Source organism: Daucus carota, chromosome 9 (genome assembly GCF_001625215.2).
Source record: "Daucus carota subsp. sativus chromosome 9, DH1 v3.0, whole genome shotgun sequence".
In the NCBI taxonomy this organism is placed as follows: domain Eukaryota; kingdom Viridiplantae; phylum Streptophyta; class Magnoliopsida; order Apiales; family Apiaceae; genus Daucus; species Daucus carota.
Genome location: NC_030389.2, coordinates 24,250,508 through 24,271,418, shown reverse-complemented (window position 1 = coordinate 24,271,418; position 20,911 = coordinate 24,250,508). Strand labels below are relative to the sequence as shown.

At 35.5% G+C, this 20,911-nt stretch overlaps 1 pseudogene; it reads right to left on the bottom strand.

Moving 5' to 3' along the window:
- Positions 1-1,376: 1,376 nt before the first annotated feature.
- The window catches only part of LOC108192703 (probable alpha,alpha-trehalose-phosphate synthase [UDP-forming] 9), a 34,887-nt pseudogene continuing 15,352 nt past the window's right edge, over positions 1,377-20,911 (bottom strand).

Below are 20,911 nucleotides of genomic sequence, written 5' to 3'. Positions count from 1 at the left end.
GAAGGCCACGGAAGAATCTGCATTCATACTTGAGGCTCCACACAACCGGTACTCGGAGGGCAAGAGGCAGAAAAATGTCATAGAAGAAGCCGTAATTAACGTAGGTTGTTTAGCTTCTTTTTTAGATAAACTTACTGTATGATGTACTGGTTCAATGCAGTAATTGCTAAGTTTTAGTAGTTGCTTTAAATCTAATTTATTATGGTCTTAGGTGTTTAGTCTCATTGCATTTTACGTTAGCATGGTTCGATCACTCCTTGTTCTAGTAAGGGTTTGAATTGAGTTTGAGCCTCGCCAAAGACAAAGCGAGGACGTGTGTTTAAGTATTTAGAAATGGAATATAAAGCCGGAGAAGCAATCTCCAATATGTTTCTGAGGTTAATAGGCAAAAAGATAACTAAACTCATGACCAACTTGCAATTGGGTCACTAAACTCAAAAAGTTTGCAAATAGATCACAGAATTAGATTTAACTTGCAGTCAACTCACTGAACTAGTTTTAATGACTTGAAGTGGCGGCACAATATGACTGAATCCCATATATCAGTTGCAAGACTTGGTTAGTTTTAACCGAGGCGTGGAATTATGAGATATATCTACTATGTTGTTAGATTAGACTTATAGGACTGAACAACTAGGTGATAGTTCATATAACAATATTGTCCATATCAAAAAAAAAAGATACAATGTAATTTATCTCATTTCTTTAAGCAGACAGAATCAGTGGCGCTGCCTCACTAGTGAGGAACAGTTCCAGTACTGTCATGAGCATTGAGAGTAAAGGCGACAAGCTTCTCTAATGCAGTATACCATATTTTATTGTCAGTCTTACTTCGGATATCTGATATCTGAAGTATTGTTTGTATTTAGAGACCTTTCTCCAGCATTTGTAAACCTGAATAAAATTTGCTTGTATGACATTGCTCAAGGTTCTAATGTTGGCATTAGAAATCCAAACTTTTTTTACTTCCTGAAGAAGCATTTCTTATGCAGTCCCATTCTTAAATGGGAAAAAGATATATAACATCCTCAATTTGTATAGTAATATAAGATGAAACTTCTGTAAGTTTACCTATACAATATAGTAAATTATCTGAGAGTTAATAGTCTCAAAAATGATAAATTTTATTAATTTACCAAGATTATTAATTCAATGAGGTTTAATATACAATATCTTTATTATGTTGGGACTATTTTTTTAAAATATCCATTTAAAGTGGGCTATACATTTACATGTTCTGCTTTTGGCCAAATACAAATTTACAAGCATTAATACATAGTAGTAGATCTGATGCTGACTTTACAAAAAATAACTTGCTAAATTACATTTATATATGCTCCTATACCAATGTTCACGAACACTATGCTTGTCGGTTGTCAAGGAATACTTGGCGGATTTTCAGCGGAGCTTGGCTGCGTACTCGAAACATTAGCAAGCCACTGGAGTAGCTTCTGAACTTCAAAAGTATCGTCAACAAAGTACTTGGCCTTGCTAGGCGTTTGCTCCACAGTGCAGAAAAAGATTTCCGGAACAGCAGGGACCACCAGAGATGAAACAATTTTCAAAGTCGTACATGTCTTCATCTAACCTGTGCAGAGGATGAAATCAGGGATCTCGCCATTACCAACCATTGTCGCGATTACCTTTTCTGTGACAAAGCCTTTGCTTGCATCCTAAATATATTAGGTTGCTAGTTAAGTAAATTACTGTACAATGCACAGGGAAGACCGAAAGAGGGAGACGAGAGACACATACCTGTGGTTTAACCTCAACAATATTTTTTCCCTTTCTAACTACTGTAGGTTCGTTAGCAATGACGTGTTTCAAATGATCCGACAATTCCTTTGCCTGCAAGGATCCAAAATCATGATCTGCATCTTGATGGTGAAAAATCAAAGCACTTTCTTTGACTTTGATGGTGGAATCATACGTGGCTTTTGTATACAGATTCATTGTACGCTCCACTCCTGCCTTCCACTTGAAATCCACAACCAAAATGGATTGTTTTAGGTCCTATAAACTCACTATATAAGATGATATAGTGATCACAATCTGTAACACAGTATAACAATATGAGAGATTGAAAACAATAAACTCTTATTCACAAAGCTTGAATGATTACAAAAACTCTCTCAGTGATTTATATTATATCACTAAGAGCTGCTAGGGTTCTTAACAATGTACTCGATAACTCAACTCATATAGAGTAACCCTATTCTGTGTTTATATAGACACAGTTACAAAATCAATCTCTGATTTGATATCCTATAAATCAGCTATGTATTCTGTCAATCAAAGATTGCTCCAGTTTTCTGTTTAGTTTCCATAGTCAGCAAATCACTCCTCCGCTTCTATCCTTCCTTGAAGTATATCCGCTTCTGAGCTCTTTCCACGTGTAAACTCTGACGAGTCTTGACTATGTAAACTCTGATCAGACTTTATCAAACTCTGGTCAGACTTTACTAAACTCTGATCAGCTTCATCAAACTCTGATCAGCTTCCAGTTTAAACTCTGATCACTCCTGTTCTAAAACAAACTTTAAGAACATTAGTAATCATCAATTATATCTAACAATCTCCCCCAACTTGTGCATAAATATGTTATGTGCAAGTTAGCAGATAATTGATGATGTCAAAACAGATAAGTCAAATGCAACAGAGTTTAACTATATAACAGAAAACTTTTAAAACTTACAGATACTTTACTCCTTAGCTTCATAGACACCATTTGCTGTCTTTAGATATCCTCTGAGGAGTTCTCTTTCAGCTTCTTCAAGTACTGTAATCATCTGTCTCTTGATCTCTCTCAGCTCTGGATCTGAAACTCCAGTTTGATAAATTGCAGCTCTGAGATCATATATCTTGTTTCTTCTCAAGTCTCTATCCAGCCTGAGATTGTAAGCTTTATCAGATTCTTCATTGAATGCAAGAGTTCTGATTCCATCTATTGTTACTATTTTTGCTGAATTTTTCTTCATCTCAACCAGCTTTCCTTTATGATTGAAGTATTTAGGAATGAAAGGTCCAGCATTTTTGTTTCCTGTAATACCCATCTTTCTTCTGATTTGATCTTTGAGCAGATTGGAGATGTGTTGACATGACTTGTTCTTTATTTGAAATATGTGTGAGACATATCTCAATTCCTCCCAGTGTTTAGCATACAGATCAGCTTCAATTACTCTAAACACTGTTCCATCAGACATGAAGTAGATAAGAATGTTATCTCCTCTGTCATTCTTCACCAGCTGGACTGAATCAAGTTTGTCCATTTTTTCTTGTAATGCTCCAGTCTTGGGAGCACAGAGAGATGAGGGGTCTGTTGACATTGATCCTATACTCTGATCAAATTTCTCATATTTGGATCCCAGCCCTCCTTTATCTCTTCCTGCTTTTTGACGAGAGATTGGTTGAATTGAGCCCTTTTCAAAGTTTATTTCAGTCATCAGACTAGGCTTTGCAAATCCTGCCAATAGAGTTGTAGTTGGTTTGAACACAGCTTGAGCTTTGTCAGAGGTTGTGTCTTTCTTTGCTTCCTTATTAACTTGAGCTGTGTCAGAGGTTAATTTTCCTTTTTGTGATTCTGCAACATGAGCTTTGTCAGAGATTGCAGCTTCTGATTTCTTTTCCTTTACAACTTGATCTTTGTCAGAGGTTGTAGGCTTCTTCTTAATCAATCCTTTCTCAAGGTGTTCATCTACTTTGCTTTTTCCCTAGGATGTATACTCATCTTCAGAGTATACCTTTTTGACTGGTAAACTCTGATCAGCAACAGCAGCTTCCTTGATCAATATTCCTTTTTCGTTTGGCTTGGCAGTTGATTTTGCAGGCTTTTGAATTTTTCCAGATTTTATAGCTTCAACATGTTCTTTCTTCAGCTCAGCTTCCTCTGCAGCAATCAACTCCAAATCCAATTTGGCTTCTGGATTTTCTTGTTCAAAGATCAATCTAGCAAGTTCTTCATCAGTCAATGGTCTATCTGATCCAGCCACTGGTCTGTGCTTTGATCCAGATGTGACAGTATGTGTTGGAACTGGAACAGACATTTGCTTAGACTTTGAACTGTCAGAGTTTGAAACTTTTCCACCAGTTCCTGCTTGAAATCTTTTGTGCTTTGTGAAGTCATCCACATCATCATCATCATCCTTCTTCTTTCTCTTCAGAGTTTGAAAAGTAGACTTGCATTTGACTTTAGCTACTCTCTCCCCCTTTTTGACATCATTCTCATCAGGAATCAGTATAGAAGTTATCAGAGAAAGTGAAGATTGGATGGCTTCAAGCTGTTTGGACATTTTCTCTTGAGTAGACTCAATGGTGGACATCCTCTTTTCCAGAGATTCATTTGCAGTCACCAGCTTCTTAACATCATCTTTCAGAGGGAGTAGGTGCCTTTTCTTATTCATATCTTGAGTTTCCTTGAAACTGGCTACCTCTGTTCTGAGACCATCTATAGACTTAGATGTCTGAGCTTGAGCAGGATGAAATGTCTTTAGATAAAGAACTGTAGCCTTGAGGCTTGACATGACATCAGAGTTTGTGATTTTATTCTCTGCCATAGATAGAAAATCTTCAGCTTTTGCTGGCTCCAGAGAATGTTGGTGGCTCAGCCAGAGTTTATCCCATACTTCAGTTGGTGGATCAACCTGAAGATCCCTGGGAAGTGGCTTAGAGTTTGTGTTCAGAGTCTCTAGCCTGGCATTGTATTGGCTGGTAGACTCCCACTTTTGTTGTAGATGTGACAGAGGGACTTCATCATCATTTTCATCTTTGTCATCATCTGAACTATCATCATCCTCATCATTATCAGATGCAGGATTAGCAACCTTCTCAACAGGATCTTGAATAAATTTTTGTTGAGCTTCAGAGGTTGATTTACCAGGCTCTTCACCAGCCTTAGCAAGAGACTGCAGTGCTTCCACTGCTACCTTATCAGGTTCTTCAACTACAGCATCTGACTTGTAGTTTTCTGGAGCTGTATCATGAACAATGGCACCCTCAGGAATTTTCATTGGAGAATGAGGAATTGGAGTGGAGGGTCCATGATCAGATATTGGAATATGAGAGTCAGACACTGGTGTCTCAGCTTCAGTTGTAGTTTGATCCTTGCATACAATTTCCTCATCTACTTCAGATGAAGTAGAGGATGCTGTAGCAGTTGAGAGTGGAACAGCTTGAAGAGGAAGCACCATCAGAGCTTGAGAAGATTCTGGTAGTGTGGTAGATGGTGTTTGCTCTTCCTCAACTGTAAAATCTGTGATCTCTGTGATTGGCACCCTTGGCCTCTTAGGCTTGTTTGCTCTTCTTTTGAATCTTGGTGTCTTTGTTTGAGGACTGTCCTGGGAAGGATCAGAGTTTGTTGCAGGAGGAGGTTCAGAGTTTATTGCATGTGCAGGTTCAAGATCATCATAATCATAGGCTGCAACCAGTCTCCTCCTTTTCTGCTTTTGAGGAGAAGCAGCTTCAGAGTTTACAGGATCAGGGTTTACAGGATCAGAGTTTACTGGTTTATCAGACTTTGTCTTCAGAACTTGTGTAGCAACAGAGGTTCTGGTCTTCTTAGTAGAGGGGTTTTCTTCAGAGTTTGTAGCCTTTTTAGACCTGGATGCAGAGGTTCTGGGTTGTTTGGGGATTGTAGGAGAGACTGGAGGTTGAGGCTGTTGTGGTTGTGGTTGTTGTTGTTGTTGTTGTACTTGGGGCATTTCCATCCTGAGTCTAACTTGAGCTGGAATTAGAAGGGGTCTCTGAATTGGATACTTCTCATCTTTGGAGATGAGGTCCTTGAACACCCTTTTATGAAGCCTGAATGGCTTGATCTCATCATCAACATCAAACTCCACCTCACCAACAGTGGCATTAAACAATAATTGACAGAATCTTGAGAAATATATGACTTGTCTATTCTCATGCATTCTTTCACCAATATTTCTAAGAACTAATCTATCAAAATCAAAATTAGTAGAGTAGATCAGAGAATACCCAATCTGCAGCATGTCCATTGGTATGGCATCCCAGTTTGTAGACTTCTTTTGAAAGGCCCTGGTGATGCAGTCGAAGAAGAAACTCCATTCCCTTCTGAGCCCTGGACGCTTCAATTGTCCCAATTTGTCGAGTGATTCACTGTAGCCCAAATCAGTCATCATTGTTCTAAGATTTGCATCTCCATTAGTGATGTAAGCAGTGTCGAGCTCTGGCAGGTTGAATGCTGCTCTGACTGTGGCTGGAGTAACAGAATACTCCTCCCCTTCATATGAAAACACAATTGATGGTGATCCATCTTCACCACCATTGTCATACTTACCCGTCCTCCAAAAATTGATGATTTGGCTTCCTGAGAGTCTGGCAGGAGCGGTAAGGGCGGTAGCAAGGGCACTCTGTGCCAGAAATTGCTGCATGGGATGATAATCCCTTGGAGCGTCGGCAGTGTTTAGAATGGCAGCATGGTTATTGGTAACAAATTCCACACCTGCAAAAATAAAAGCTGTAGTGGCCATTAGAACAGAGTTTGTGAAAGAAGGTGTTTGAGAAGGTGTGTGAGAGAAGATTTGAATTTCAGAGAGAAGAGAGTAAGAGTTTGTGAAGAGAGTGTATAAGTGAATAATAAGCAATAAAATCTGATGTGATAAACTCTTCAGATTTTGTTTAGCTGTACACGCATGGCTCTTTGTTCACTTGGACACCTGTCAGATTTTAACTGGTAGATGAGAGTTAGTGGCATGGAGAAAAAAGAGTGATAATCATGAGCGCAGTAAAACATGTGCAGTTATAAATGCTGATTACACGTTCTCCTATTAAAATGTTTTTCATGTAAACCCACTAACAATACATCCGTTTGGAATACTCCCTTCATATTCTCTGAATATTTGAACTCCTGAAATGTATAAGAGTTTAGAAAATCAAGATCAAATCCCTCCAATATTAAACTCTGAGATTTAAATCAAAGAAAATAAATTCTAAATACCTCAGAATAAAGACATAATTTTTAGAAAATTCATCAAAAAATCAGAGTTTGTCATAAAATCCATAGCTCAATAATGTGCTTGTGAAATAATGTGTGTGATTTAACATATTAAATCAGAGACTAGAGAATTTCACAATTTCGTAATTATAAGGTAGACAAGAATAATTTATTTAAACTCTCAAGTCATAGACAAAAGACATACTCTGATGGAGAAATATATAAAATAAACTAACCCCCCCTTTTTTTTTTTTTTCCAAGGACGCTTTTCAGTGTAAATGAATCACGACCTTTAAATATTATTTTGCAACAGTATTTCTCCAGTAATCAGAGATTGTGACTGGTCACCATAGATTATAAAATCTTGGCAATTACTTAATACCAGTAAGTGTTTGGGTCTTCCCAGTCACTGTCATATAGACATCTAAGATCTCAAAGGAGTACTATGCTTATTTGCAGGGGTATGTATATAGCATCAGAGTTTATAATCACTGTCTAATTTACTGAGAGAAAATGCAAATTAGTCAGTCTCACTTATAATTAAGATATGTGAAGTAATAGAGTCTCAATGATATCAATATGCATATAGTGTAAAATAGTAGCACAAAATTGAGATCAAGATTAAGGAACTTAACTGAGATTCATGATTACTAATTCAGATCATGCTTCATAATATCTTCACAGGTTATTGGTCTCAGAGAAATAAGAATGAGATCATTAATCAAGATTCAGAGTTTACAAACATCAGAGAATATCGTCAGAGAATGACGATCAGAGAATATCATCAGAGTATAGCACACAGAGTATATCATCAGAGAATGTCATCAGATATTAACAATCAGAGTATATCATGGCAATTTTGTGAGCAATAAATATGGTAATTTGACAATTGAAATTTGAAAGATCTGACCATTTATGTTTACTCAGTTCCTGATATCATTCCTAGCTCATTCACCAGCCTAGTAAAGGTTGCTTCACTTAGTGGTTTGGTGAATATATCTGCTAGCTGCTGTTCAGTAGGAACAAAGTGAAGTTCAATGGTTCCTTCCTCCACATGCTCCCTTATAAAATGATATCTTATACTGATGTGCTTTGTCAGAGAATGTTGAACTGGGTTTCCTGTCATAGCAATAGCACTTTGGTTATCACAATAAATAGGAATTTTAGAAAAGGATAACCCATAGTCCAACAGTTGATTCTTCATCCAAAGAATTTGAGCACAGCAGCTGCCTGCAGCTATATACTCTGACTCTGCTGTTGATGTTGAAATGGACTTCTGCTTCTTGTTGTACCAAGAAACTAGTCTTCCACCCAGAAATTGACAACTCCCACTTGTGCTTTTCCTGTCAATTTTGCAACCTGCAAAATCTGCATCAGAGTATCCAATTAGACTAAAATCTGATTCTCTAGGATACCATAATCCCAATGATGTGGTTCCCTTGAGATATCTGAATATCCTCTTTACTGCAATCAGATGAGGCTCTCTTGGATCTGCTTGAAATCTTGCACATAGACATGTGGCATACATGATGTCTGGTCTACTTGCAGTCAGATAAAGCAAAGATCCAATCATTCCTCTATAGTTTGTGATATCCACTGATGCACCAGTATCTTTGTCTAGTTTGTTTGCTGTTGCCATAGGAGTAGTTGCAGCTGAACTGTCTTGCATACCAAATTTCTTCAAAAGATTTCTGGTATACTTGGCTTGATTTATAAAAATCCCATCTTCAGTCTGTTTAACTTGTAAACCCAAAAAGTAACTGAGTTCTCCCATCATGCTCATTTGGTACCTAGACTGCATGAGCTTGGCAAATCTCTAGTAAATCCACTTTCAAGAAGAAATTGAGCTAGAGTTTCATACCATGCCCTTGGAGCCTGCTTTAGTCCATAAAGTGCTTTGTCCAATCTGTAGACATAGTCTAGATGCTTTGGATCCACAAAGCCTGGAGGTTGTTCAACATATACCTCCTCATCCAGTTTCCCATTTAGAAAAGCACTTTTGACATCCATCTGAAATACCTTGAATTTCTTGTGAGCAGCATAGGCCAGAAAGATTCTAATTGCCTCCAATCTTGCAACTGGAGCAAATGTCTCATCATAATCAATACCTTCCTGTTGTGAATACCCTTTTGCCACAAGCCTTGCTTTATTCCTTGTAATGACACCCTCACTGTCAGTTTTGTTTCTGAACACCCATTTTGTACCAACTATGGATCTGTCTTTAGGTCTTGGCACTAGGGTCCATACTTTGTTTCTCTCAAACTCATTTAGCTCCTCCTGCATTGCTTGAATCCAGTCAGCATTTTGAAGAGCTTCCTCCACTTTCTTAGGTTCAGTTTGTGACAGAAAGCAATGATGTAAACACTCATTTGCTGTAGCTGTCCTTGTTTGCACACCTGCTTCTGGATTGCCAATTATTAAATCAGGTGTGTGAGATTTTGTCCACTTCCTAGCATGTGGAAGTTGACCATTTTCATCATTGGATCCTCCCCCTTGATCCATGCTCTCCTGATTCTGTTGATTATTCTCTGTAGCTCCCCCTAAATTTGTGCTATCAGAGTTTGAATCAGTATTCTCTGATGAGTTTGAGTCAGCATTCTCTGATGAGTCTTGGGTAGAGTCTGAAACATTCTGATGCTCCCCCTCAACAATTGCTTCATCATCATGAACTTGTAAATTTTCACCAGAGTTTGCTGTATTTTGTTCATAGTCAGAGTTTGACTGTTCATCAGAGTTTGTCGAATCAGAGAATATTTCTTCATTTTCAAAATGCAGTTCTTCATGATCATCCATATCTGCTAAACCCATAATTCTTTTGTCATCAAATGACACATGTATGGATTCCATGATCACCTTGGTTATTAGATTATAGACTCTGAAGGCCTTTGTTGTCAGAGGATAACCCACAAAAATGCCTTGATCAGCTTTTAAATCAAACTTGGTAAGCTGTTCTGGATGAGTCTTCAATACAAAGCATTTGCACCCAAATATATGAAAGTACTTCAAATTTGGCTTCTTTTTCTTTACCATCTCATATGGGGTTTTGCCATGCTTATTAATCAAGGTTGCATTTTGAGTGAAACAAGCTGTTTGAACAGCTTCTGCCCAGAAATAAGTAGGCAATTTAGCCTCATCAAGCATAGTTCTGGCAGCTTCTAAAAGAGTCCTGTTTTTCCTCTCAACTACACCATTTTGCTGTGGTGTACCAGGTGTAGAAAATTGTTGCACTACACCTCTTTCTTTGCAGAAATCTTCCATTGTTGAATTTCTGAACTCAGTTCCATTATCACTTCTAATGATCTTCACTTTGTCTTCAGATCCATGATCCAGTTGCTTCACATGATCCATCAGATGTAAAGCAGTTTCATCTTTAGAGTGAAGAAAATATACCCAAGTGTATCTGGTATACTCATCAACAATGACAAGAGCATATTTCTTCCTTGCAATGGATGGTACATTAACTGGTCCAAATAGATCAACATGTAGAAGATAATATGGCTTCTTTATTGAGAATTCAGTCTTGCTCTTGAAGGATGTTTTTCTCTACTTGGCCTTTTGACAGGAATCACAAAGACCATCTGAAGTGAGTAGTGATTCAGGGAGTCCTCTCACAAGCTTTTTCTTTATAAGCTCATTTATGGAGTTGAAATTGAGGTGTGAGAGCTTCTTGTGCCACTTCCAACTTTCTTCTGCAGAGATTCTAGTTGACAAGCAAATTGCTTTTCCTTCAGAGTTTGTAGGCAAGTGGATTTCATAAATATTTCCATGTCTGTGAGCAATCACTGCCACCTTGCCTGTTGACTTGCTTACTATCTCACTGTGTTCTTCATAGAAATCAACATGATATCCTCTGTCACAGATCTGACTGACAGAGAGTAAATTGTGTTTTAGCCCTTGAACAAGAGCTACATTTGATATGATGACATTTCCAAGATTGATGTTGCCATATCCCAGAGTCCTTCCTATGTTGCCATCTCCATAAGAAACACTTGGGCCAGCTTTTTCCACAAACTCTGACAGCACGGCCTTATTTCCAGTCATGTGTCCTGAACATCCATTGTCCAAGACTAGGATATTCTTCCTGTTGCCCTGCAATCACAAAGACCACTAATTGTTAGTTTTAAGGACCCAGACTTGCTTGGATCCCTTGGCCTTATTAAGTTTGTTAGCTTTTGCAGCGGAATTATTATTATTATCAGAGTTTGAGCTAACAGACTTTGTAACAGAGTTTGTACTAGAAACAGAGTTTGTACTTGCAGAGTTTTTATTAACCTTTAAAGAAGGTTTCAATTGATAATAATCATAATACAAACTATGATATTCTTTGCAAGTATAGATAGAATGCCATAAACTACCACAATGAAAACATGGATCTTGCGGTTTATATCTAATACTACTTTTTCTAACTCCAGACTTTGTAGGTAAGGAGTTAATGTCCTTGTTCTTCCTGCAAAAATTAGCAAGATGATTAGTATTCCCACAGTTATGGCATGTCTTCCTAGGTGCATTTGGAATAGGCATGTAGTTATTACTCTTGTCTATTCCAATCTTGCCATTTCTATTTTTCCTAGGCTCCTTGTTTTTGTCATCAGACTTTACCTCTTTAAGCTTATGTTTAAGCTGTTTCTGAGTCATCAGTCCTATGTTAACCTGTTTGGGCTTATCAGATTTTAAATTGTTGTTAATCTCTGATTCTGGTCTAATCTTTTTAGACTTAGAGGATTCAGCAACAAATTTAACAGGTTTAACCTTAGGTTTTTGAGTTTTGACAAACTCTGCTTTTGATGACTTAGCTTCTGAGTTATCAGTATAACCTAGTCCCTTTTTCCAGTTTCCACTACCTAAGATATCCTGAGTGGTTTTGCCTGAATTAGTCCATGTTTTAATAATGTCTCTTTCTTTAGCAAGTTCTGATTGAAGAGATGCATACCTCTTTAATAATTCATCTTTGACAATGACAGCATCATCTCTTTCTTTCTGAACTTCTAGCATCTGAACTAATTCTTTTTCTAGATAATCATTCCTTTTCTTTACACTTAGAGTTTCAGATTTTAATCTTTCATTCTCTAAAGTCTGATCTCTAAAGCTGATATGCAAAGTTTTAAGGAACAATCTTAACTCAGTTATATCTTCAGTATCAAAGGCAAGAGTAGAATGAGGTACCTTAGCAGTAGATTCAGAGTTGTTGTCAGTGTTTGCCATCAGAGCATAATTGACTTCTTCTTCTGAATCAGATGTGTCTGTCCAGTTTCCTTTCTTGGTGATAAAGGCTTTTTCTTTTTCCTTCTTGGCTTTCTTGCATTCAGATGCAAAGTGACCCTTTTCACCACAGTTGAAACAGGTATACTTGTCAGCCTTTCCAGCTTTCCCTTCCTTGCCCTCATTCTTCCTGAAGTTCTTCTTATCATAAACTCTGTCAGAGTTTCTGTCTTTCCTTGAAAAACTTTTGCCTTTGTTGAACTTTTTGTAGGCCAACTTCTTGAAGCTTTTCACCATCAATGCTGCTAGCTGCATCATCTCATCATCACTTTCTTCAGAGTCTGAGGGAATATCAGAGTTTGAGTCATCAGAGTTTGATGACTCAATGTCAGACTTTGTGACATGAGCTTTTCCCTTGCGTTTAGCAGCCTCCTCTTGAACTTTTAGAGCAACAGACTTTGATTTTCCTCCATGACGTTTGCTCCTTTGCTCCATCTCAAGTTCATGAGTCTTCAGTCTTCCATAAACATCATCAAGAGACATTTCTCCAAGATCAAGATTGTCTCTTATTGTAGTGACTTTCAAATCCCATTTTTCAGGAAGAGCCAGAAGGAATTTGAGGTTTGAGTCTTCAAGATCATATTCCTTGTTCACTAGAGATAAGTCATTCAACAGTTTGACAAATCTGTCATACAGATCTGTCAAGGACTCACCAGATTTTGAGTCAAAGTGCTCATACTCCTGTGTAAGGATTGTTTTTCTGTTTTTCTTTATGGCCTGAGTTCCCTGACATCTGGTTTCCAGAGCATCCCATATTTGTTTAGCAGTTTTGCACCCAATTACCCTATTAGACATTGCATTATCAAGGGCACTGTGCAGAAGGTGTTTCACCTTAGAGTCTTTACCAATTGACAAGATGTCCTCAGGGGTATAATCTTTCTTTTCCTTTGGAACCATCTTCTGAGGTTCATCTGCAAGCCCAACAGAGAGCTTGGTGGGCATATGTGGTCCATCATAGATCCTGTCAAGGTATTCTGGATCAACAGAGTCTAAGAATATGATCATTCTCTCTTTCCAGACTGGATATTCAGATGCCTTAAGGATTGGAACTCTAAAGGATGAAGCTTGTGATTTTTCAGACATGATTGTGATTAAGATCTCACTGTAGTAATCTTAACAGAGCTGGCTCTGATACCACTTTTTAGGTCCTATAAACTCACTATATAAGATGATATAGTGATCACAATCTGTAACACAGTATAACAATATGAGAGATTGAAAACAATAAACTCTTATTCACAAAGCTTGAATGATTACAAAAACTCTCTCAGTGATTTATATTATATCACTAAGAGCTGCTAGGGTTCTTAACAATGTACTCGATAACTCAACTCATATAGAGTAACCCTATTCTGTGTTTATATAGACACAGTTACAAAATCAATCTCTGATTTGATATCCTATAAATCAGCTATGTATTCTATCAATCAAAGATTGCTCCAGTTTTCTGTTTAGTTTCCATAGTCAGCAAATCACTCCTCCGCTTCTATCCTTCCTTGAAGTATATCCGCTTCTGAGCTCTTTCCACGTGTAAACTCTGACGAGTCTTGACTATGTAAACTCTGATCAGACTTTATCAAACTCTGGTCAGACTTTACCAAACTCTGATCAGCTTCATCAAACTCTGATCAGCTTCCAGTTTAAACTCTGATCACTCCTGTTCTAAAACAAACTTTAAGAACATTAGTAATCATCAATTATATCTAACAGATTGCCATTCAGAAGTTTTCTTCCACCTGCAAACCAAAGGCAATTTATTTAGAAGTGCCACTATAAAAGGTCTCTAAGAAGTTTTTGAAGGAAAATACCTTATGAAGTACCCGTGTTCAGCAGCTAGTCCTAGACCTTCACATGGAGCCAGCCACTCAGTTAAGGAACTTCTACCTCTTCGACTAACGATAAACACAGTGTTCTTAGGATCATCACACATAGTGTTAAGAGCAGTGACAAGTTCACTACTGAGATTTTTCTTGGTCGAGGAATGAGGAACAAGGGTGCCATCAAAGTCTAGAAATATAGCCCTCCTATTTGTCCTGTTATATGCAGGAACTATGCTTTCAGAAAATAATTTTTGAAAACCTAGGGAGAGGGCAGCAACTTTGAATGTGAAACTGAATCCCAAACCCCAACATTGATAATTACAGTGATCAAGACATGCTCTCTCCATGCTATGCAGGAAACTGCGAGCCCAATATGTCACATCATGAGACTGAACGTAACTATAGTTCTGCTCATGTCTTAATTGCCTTAAAGAATTATCCATGTTGACCGCAGAATGCATAGCCTCAGCTAAGGAACTAATATCCCATGAATTTATTCTGATTGCTCCACTCAGAGATGGAGAACATCCAACATATCCATAAATAATTAGCACACTTGTTCGAGGAAAATAAGACATAATTCCGCTAGCTTCATCCACAGTTGAAGAGCCCTGCCCGCAAATGATATACATGTGAGGGACTAGAGTCATTCCATCTCTTACAGCATTTACTATGCAACATTCTGAGGCAGCATAGTAGGCGTTCTTTTCACATTGATCAACTGGTCGATCAATTAGACTCACTAGTTGATGATCACAAGAACCATAAATCTGATTAATCCTATTAGCAGTTCCATACGTCTCCCTTCTCACTTCCTCGATGTCTTCTCCTGAGCTTGTTTCAGGATTGCTAATTTGAACAAGAACCACAATATCTCGCAAGTTTTCATACTTCCTTAATAGTTGTTCAAATGCTTATAACTTCAGACTAATTGCCTTGAATAAGTTCATGTCGTCTACGCCAACAATTACATGCTTCCCCTTGAACTTCCCTTCGAATTCCTTGACCTTCACTGATGTAGAAGGAATATTCAGAACATTTTCAACTTTTCCCAAATGAATTCCTAAAGGCAGAATCTTGATATACACCGTGCGACCACTATAATCCAGCCCAATTTGTCCTCGTTTGGACTCATAGTCCAGTCCCAGCATTCTACTACAACATGAGAGGATGTGGCGAGCAAAATCGAAAGTATGAAACCCGATGAGATCGTAGTTCAACAAAATCCTCAGAATGTCTTCACTTACAGAAACTGTTCGATAGATCTCTGCAGATGCAAGGAATGGACTTTGGAGAAAGAATCCGAGTTTGGCCCTGTAGCGCTTATTTCTCAAGAACACATGGACAACCATGAGGTGATAGTCATGAATCAAAATATAATTAGTCTCAGGATTTGCCACTTCTAATACTTTGTCTGCTAATATTTTATTTGCAGAGATATAAGCCTGCCACAGTCCCTCATCAAATTGGTCACCGTGCTTTCCGCACATTGGGAGCATGTAATGGAATATAGGCATCAGTCTCTCAACAACCTCCTCCTGTACATTAACATCTATATCGGCATTTAGTGAACCAACATAAAAAACCATTGTATCAGGTGAAAATCCATCTTTTAGTTGCCATAGAGGTGAATCTTCATCGTATATAAAGCTCAAGCCCTCTGTTTCCCCATCCTTCTGTGCATGAAGGGGCAACATGTTTGACACGATGATAATTCTGACAGTTGTAGATGAGGTACCATTTGAATCCACATATTTGATACAAGGATTAGTCCTGTTCAGGTCTCTGAAAGCCAGGTTGCAAAATTCATACGTGAACTTGTATCCATGATCGATTTATTTCCAACCAAGAATATAATCTGATCTGATTATATTCTGTATAAATAAAACACAAGAGCTCCTTAAATCTAATGTCTTGAAGATAAATTTTTCTATAGATAATTGAAAACGGAAAATATTATTATACTATAGGCCATGATAATTGATGATGATATGCTCTATACATAATCATAACTTCTTGCCGATACAATTGATATATATATATATATATATACTTATAAGGAAACATGATCAATCATGGAAACATGATCAATAGTTATGAATTCAATAATCGAATCGTAAATTTGTAATGATATATGATCATGATCACTTAATCTCAGCCGCTTAAACAAGCTGGAACACAACTAGCTTAATATTGTACACGGGTATTTAAGTAGCTGAACTAGCTGGAGTTATATCAAATACCTTAAAGTATAAAATGTGTTTTCGTTGGATTAGAACTTGAGGGGGTAGGGTGCTTTTATACACTTTCTGGAGGTGCTTGCTCAGTCTAGTTGCCCTTAGTTTTCGAGTTTATTACGATTCTACTAAAGTGATGTGAGTTTGAAAATACTATAGATTGTGATGAAAAGCCGAGAGCATTAAAAGCTAAGGTAGATTTCAGTTGCAGAGAGAATTAAAAGCCAATGTAGATTTCAGTTGTAGAGAGAATTAAAAGCCAATGTAGATTTCAGCTGTAGAGATAATTAGGATTTCAGCTGTAGAGAGAATTAAAAGTCAATGTAGATTTGAACTGTAAGACTCTCAACTAAATAGTGACGCATGTAAAATAAAATGGGAAGAAATTTCTCATTTATTGTGTATACTTTGCACTTGAAACAAACTATTTTAATCCTCTTAAATCTAATCCATATCTATTATATACATGAGATTTTTTTCCGTGAAAATCAAATATATAAATATTTAAATATGTATATTTATTTGAATCTGAACATTTTAAAAGTGTACATTTGGAAATAAGGTTTAATTTCAACAAATTCACAAACATAATGGTTATAAAAAGTCAATTTTGTGACATTGTTATCGTTTTCGATTATGTATCCAGTCTCGAGTAACATGATACAAATGTGAACAAAATTTAAATGTCCTTGCCAACTAAAAAGTAATCGATTGATACACACACATATCATATATTAATTTAATGTACACGTAAAGTAAATGTGTGTGGATATGTGTGTGTATATATGGGTCGCATTCCACAAAGAATACTTTAAAAATAACAATATAAAACACTATCATAACACTTTATCTTTCATAAAAAATGATTTGTTTAGATTATAATACTATAGTTAAACGCCAACTAAACTTAATATATTAAATCGAACATCCAAACTTATCCAAATTATTAATAAGAAACATTATAAATTCCGAATGGAATGCAGAACAGAATCTAGAATAATGTTATTTTTAAAGGTCTTTCTAGTGTGTGCTCATGTGCACATACTAACAACTATTTTTAATTAGTCGGGAGATATGATTAGTGTAAATTTTTATGCATGGTCATGATTATTAATAAGATTAGAATCCATAGACACATAACTAAAAATTGATTGTTGGACAAAGGGAATCAAAACTCTTTGCTCTTGTAGTTATATTTAATGTTTAACTCATAATCATTATACTATAGAGACTATTGAGTTTACTTAAAAAATCATATTAGATAACTTACATCTTGTCTTCTTATCTTATGTTTTCTGTTTTAGTTTGAGTGAACTAAACTATTGTATTGTATTATTTACGAGTCTTTTTATTTTAATTTTCATAATTATATATGTAAATAAATTATATTCAATCATCTTTAAATATTATTAAACTAATCTATTTATTATAGGGTTAAATATTAAAGTGGTCACTGAAGTGGAGGTCATATATCACTTGGTCCTAACGGAAAATCATTTCAATCATTAAAATCATAATAAATATCAATCAAGTACTTCAAAGTTTTAGTTCAAGAAGTAAAAATATTATTTATAGAGTTACACATTGTTCTTGAATGTTACCATAACCAAAGTAAAAGGTTATGACTTCTAGTATTTATGACAATATATTTAGATTTTATCAATTTTGTTTACTATTTATTTATAATTAAAAGAAAAAATAAATATATACTAAAAATAAATAGTAAATAAACTATATAAAATCTAAATATATTATTATAAATACTAGAAGTTATAACCTTGTACTTGGTTCTGTTAGTATTCAAAAATAAAGTGTTAAACTTTATAAATAATATTTTTACTCCTTGAACTATAATTTGGAGGTACTTGATTGATATTTATTGTGACTTTAATGATTGAAATGATATCTCGTTAAGATTAGTGAGCAAAATGATATATGACCTCCACTTCAGTGAACACTTTGATATTTAACCCATTTATTATGTAGATTAAGATATTTGAATAATTTTAAGATATCTCTTTATTAATGAACAAAACTTCTTTTCAATGGAACATGAGAAGTACCAAAATTCGATCATAATATATTTTACTTTTATTTGATAATAATAACAACTATTATACTGCTACGAAAAGACTTTCATATTGAGAAGGATTTTGTAATGTAATGATTATTCCACCAACAGAATTACACTCCAACATAACTATACGTTTCAGATTTTAAAACCCCAATGATTTAACTTACGAAACAACTCTATAAAATTCCTATTACATTTCAGAATTCAAACAATATGGACTAACTTACAAAACAACTCTATAAAAATTCCTATGACATTTCGGAATTCAAATAAATAAGGAGTCCATATTAATATTAATACAAAATTTTATTAACCAAATCCATATTGATACAAATATTAAATCTTTAGCGTAATCCATTGAAACAATACTAGACCTACAACAACTATATCGAGTGTTACACAAATCAAATCTATTAGATGTCTAAGACAATCACAAAATTAAATATTTCAAAAAAAAATATATTTAACTTTGGAGAGGTGAGGGATCAAAAGATGAGGCTCGTGAACCGATCACGCATATAATCCGATCTTCGAAATAGTGGTCAAAAGGTAGCTAAATGAATCAAATCAAAGCATTAGTTTCCTCTATCACACCACTACTAGACGTACAATAACTCCAATAAATTAATATTTACCTCTTACATATTCAAAACAGTTACAAATTAAAATTTTCAAAATTTAGTAGAGATTAAAGGCGGTGCAAGCCAACTTATGTTTGTTAGTTCCACCATAGATTAACTCTTAGCAACTCGATCTCTTAACATCGATTGAGGTAAATTTTTATAACTTATATTTGTTGGTTCTAAATATATTTTCTCGTCGTTTTAGACATGATAGCTTCTGACCTAGATTAAATTCATATAAGTTATATTTGTTGATGCTAAATATATTTGCTCATCTCTTTGGACATGATAGCTTTAGACCTAGATTAACTCTTAACAATTCTTGAACCATGGTAAATTATACTTCTACATTGATGTTGTGAGCAAAAAATATATCATATTAAATTTTTACAAACAGCAAACTAAAACAAAACTCCATTAATAGACAATATTCTAAAGGGCTAACCAATGCTCGATAGTTTGATACTAGAAAAATATCAAAATATACATGTGGTTGACATGCATAATTGACATGTATAATATGATTTTCATTCTACATTTTAGAATGATAAGGATAGCCTTTATTAATAAGTGAAATCACTTCTGAGTAGAACATAAGTACCAAAATTTGGTTATGTTCATATAATTGTTTTTATTTAATAATAATTAATCATTATACTATTATTAAAAAACTTCCATATTGGTTAAGATTTTATAATATTATTATACTATTATGAAAATACTTTCAAGTTTTCATTTGTTCACGCAAGTCGTGGAGTAGTAGGACTGTTAGAGAATTTTGGAGGAGGTGGCCAGTAGAGCTGGTCAAATCACTACTAGAATAACTGTCTAAGACATCGGTGCTTAGACATCGGTTGCTCATGTGACCGATGTCAAAGTCCTTTAAGACATCACTTATTTTTAAAACGATGTTGACCTTATTTTTAGACATCAGTTCCGAAAATAACCGGTGTCAATACTTATTTTGAAAAAATGAGAATCGTGAATCAAAACACAACTGTTATCATTTTTTATTGGACATCGGTTTAATTTATCACCGATGTTAATTTAAATGTTTAAAAAAAACGAAAAACAACTTAGTCTTACTTTGCCCCCTTCTATTTCCCACACTTAACCAAAAAATAATTCCCCCACTTTGAACAAAATCATCAAGCCCTCTGTTTCCCCATCCTTCTGTGCATGAAGGGGCAACATGTTTGACACGATGATAATTCTGACAGTTGTAGATGAGGTACCATCTGAATCCACATATTTGATACAAGGATTAGTCTTGTTCAGGTCTCTGAAAGCCAGGTTTGCAAAATTCATACATGAACTTGTATCCATGATCGATTTATTTCCAACCAAGAATATAATCTGATCTGATTATATTCTGTATAAATAAAACACAAGAGCTCCTTAAATCTAATGTCTTGAAGAGAAATTTTTCTATAGATAATTGAAAAAGGAAAATATTATTATACTATAGGCCATGATAATTGATGATGATATGCTCTATACATAATCATAACTTGAAAGGCATATGTTCAGCCTATTTGTATTTAAAGAGGTACAACTCAACTCAGATAAGAAAGCTCAGTAAATAGCAAGTCATCGGAATCCGTACGAAGAACGTCAAATGATTTATGGGAATTATATGTCAGATAAATTCCAGGATGCTGCTGCACACCACTGAAAGAAGTTCATTAATATGTTCAAGCCTCAGTGCACACAAATAATCTTTTGTGGCACGTCCAGGAGTTCAGAAGATATAAAGTTTCTATACTTTATTTTATCAGAAGATTCCATTTAATGAAGAAGTACTTACAAGACGAAGACTCGACAAACAAATCAAATTCTTAATATTTATTTGATAAAGAATATTTGATTTAACTAGATACAGATGAACCAGACAGCACATCTGTGTATCAGTTATTCAAATTAAATATTTGAAGTCAAGCAGATTT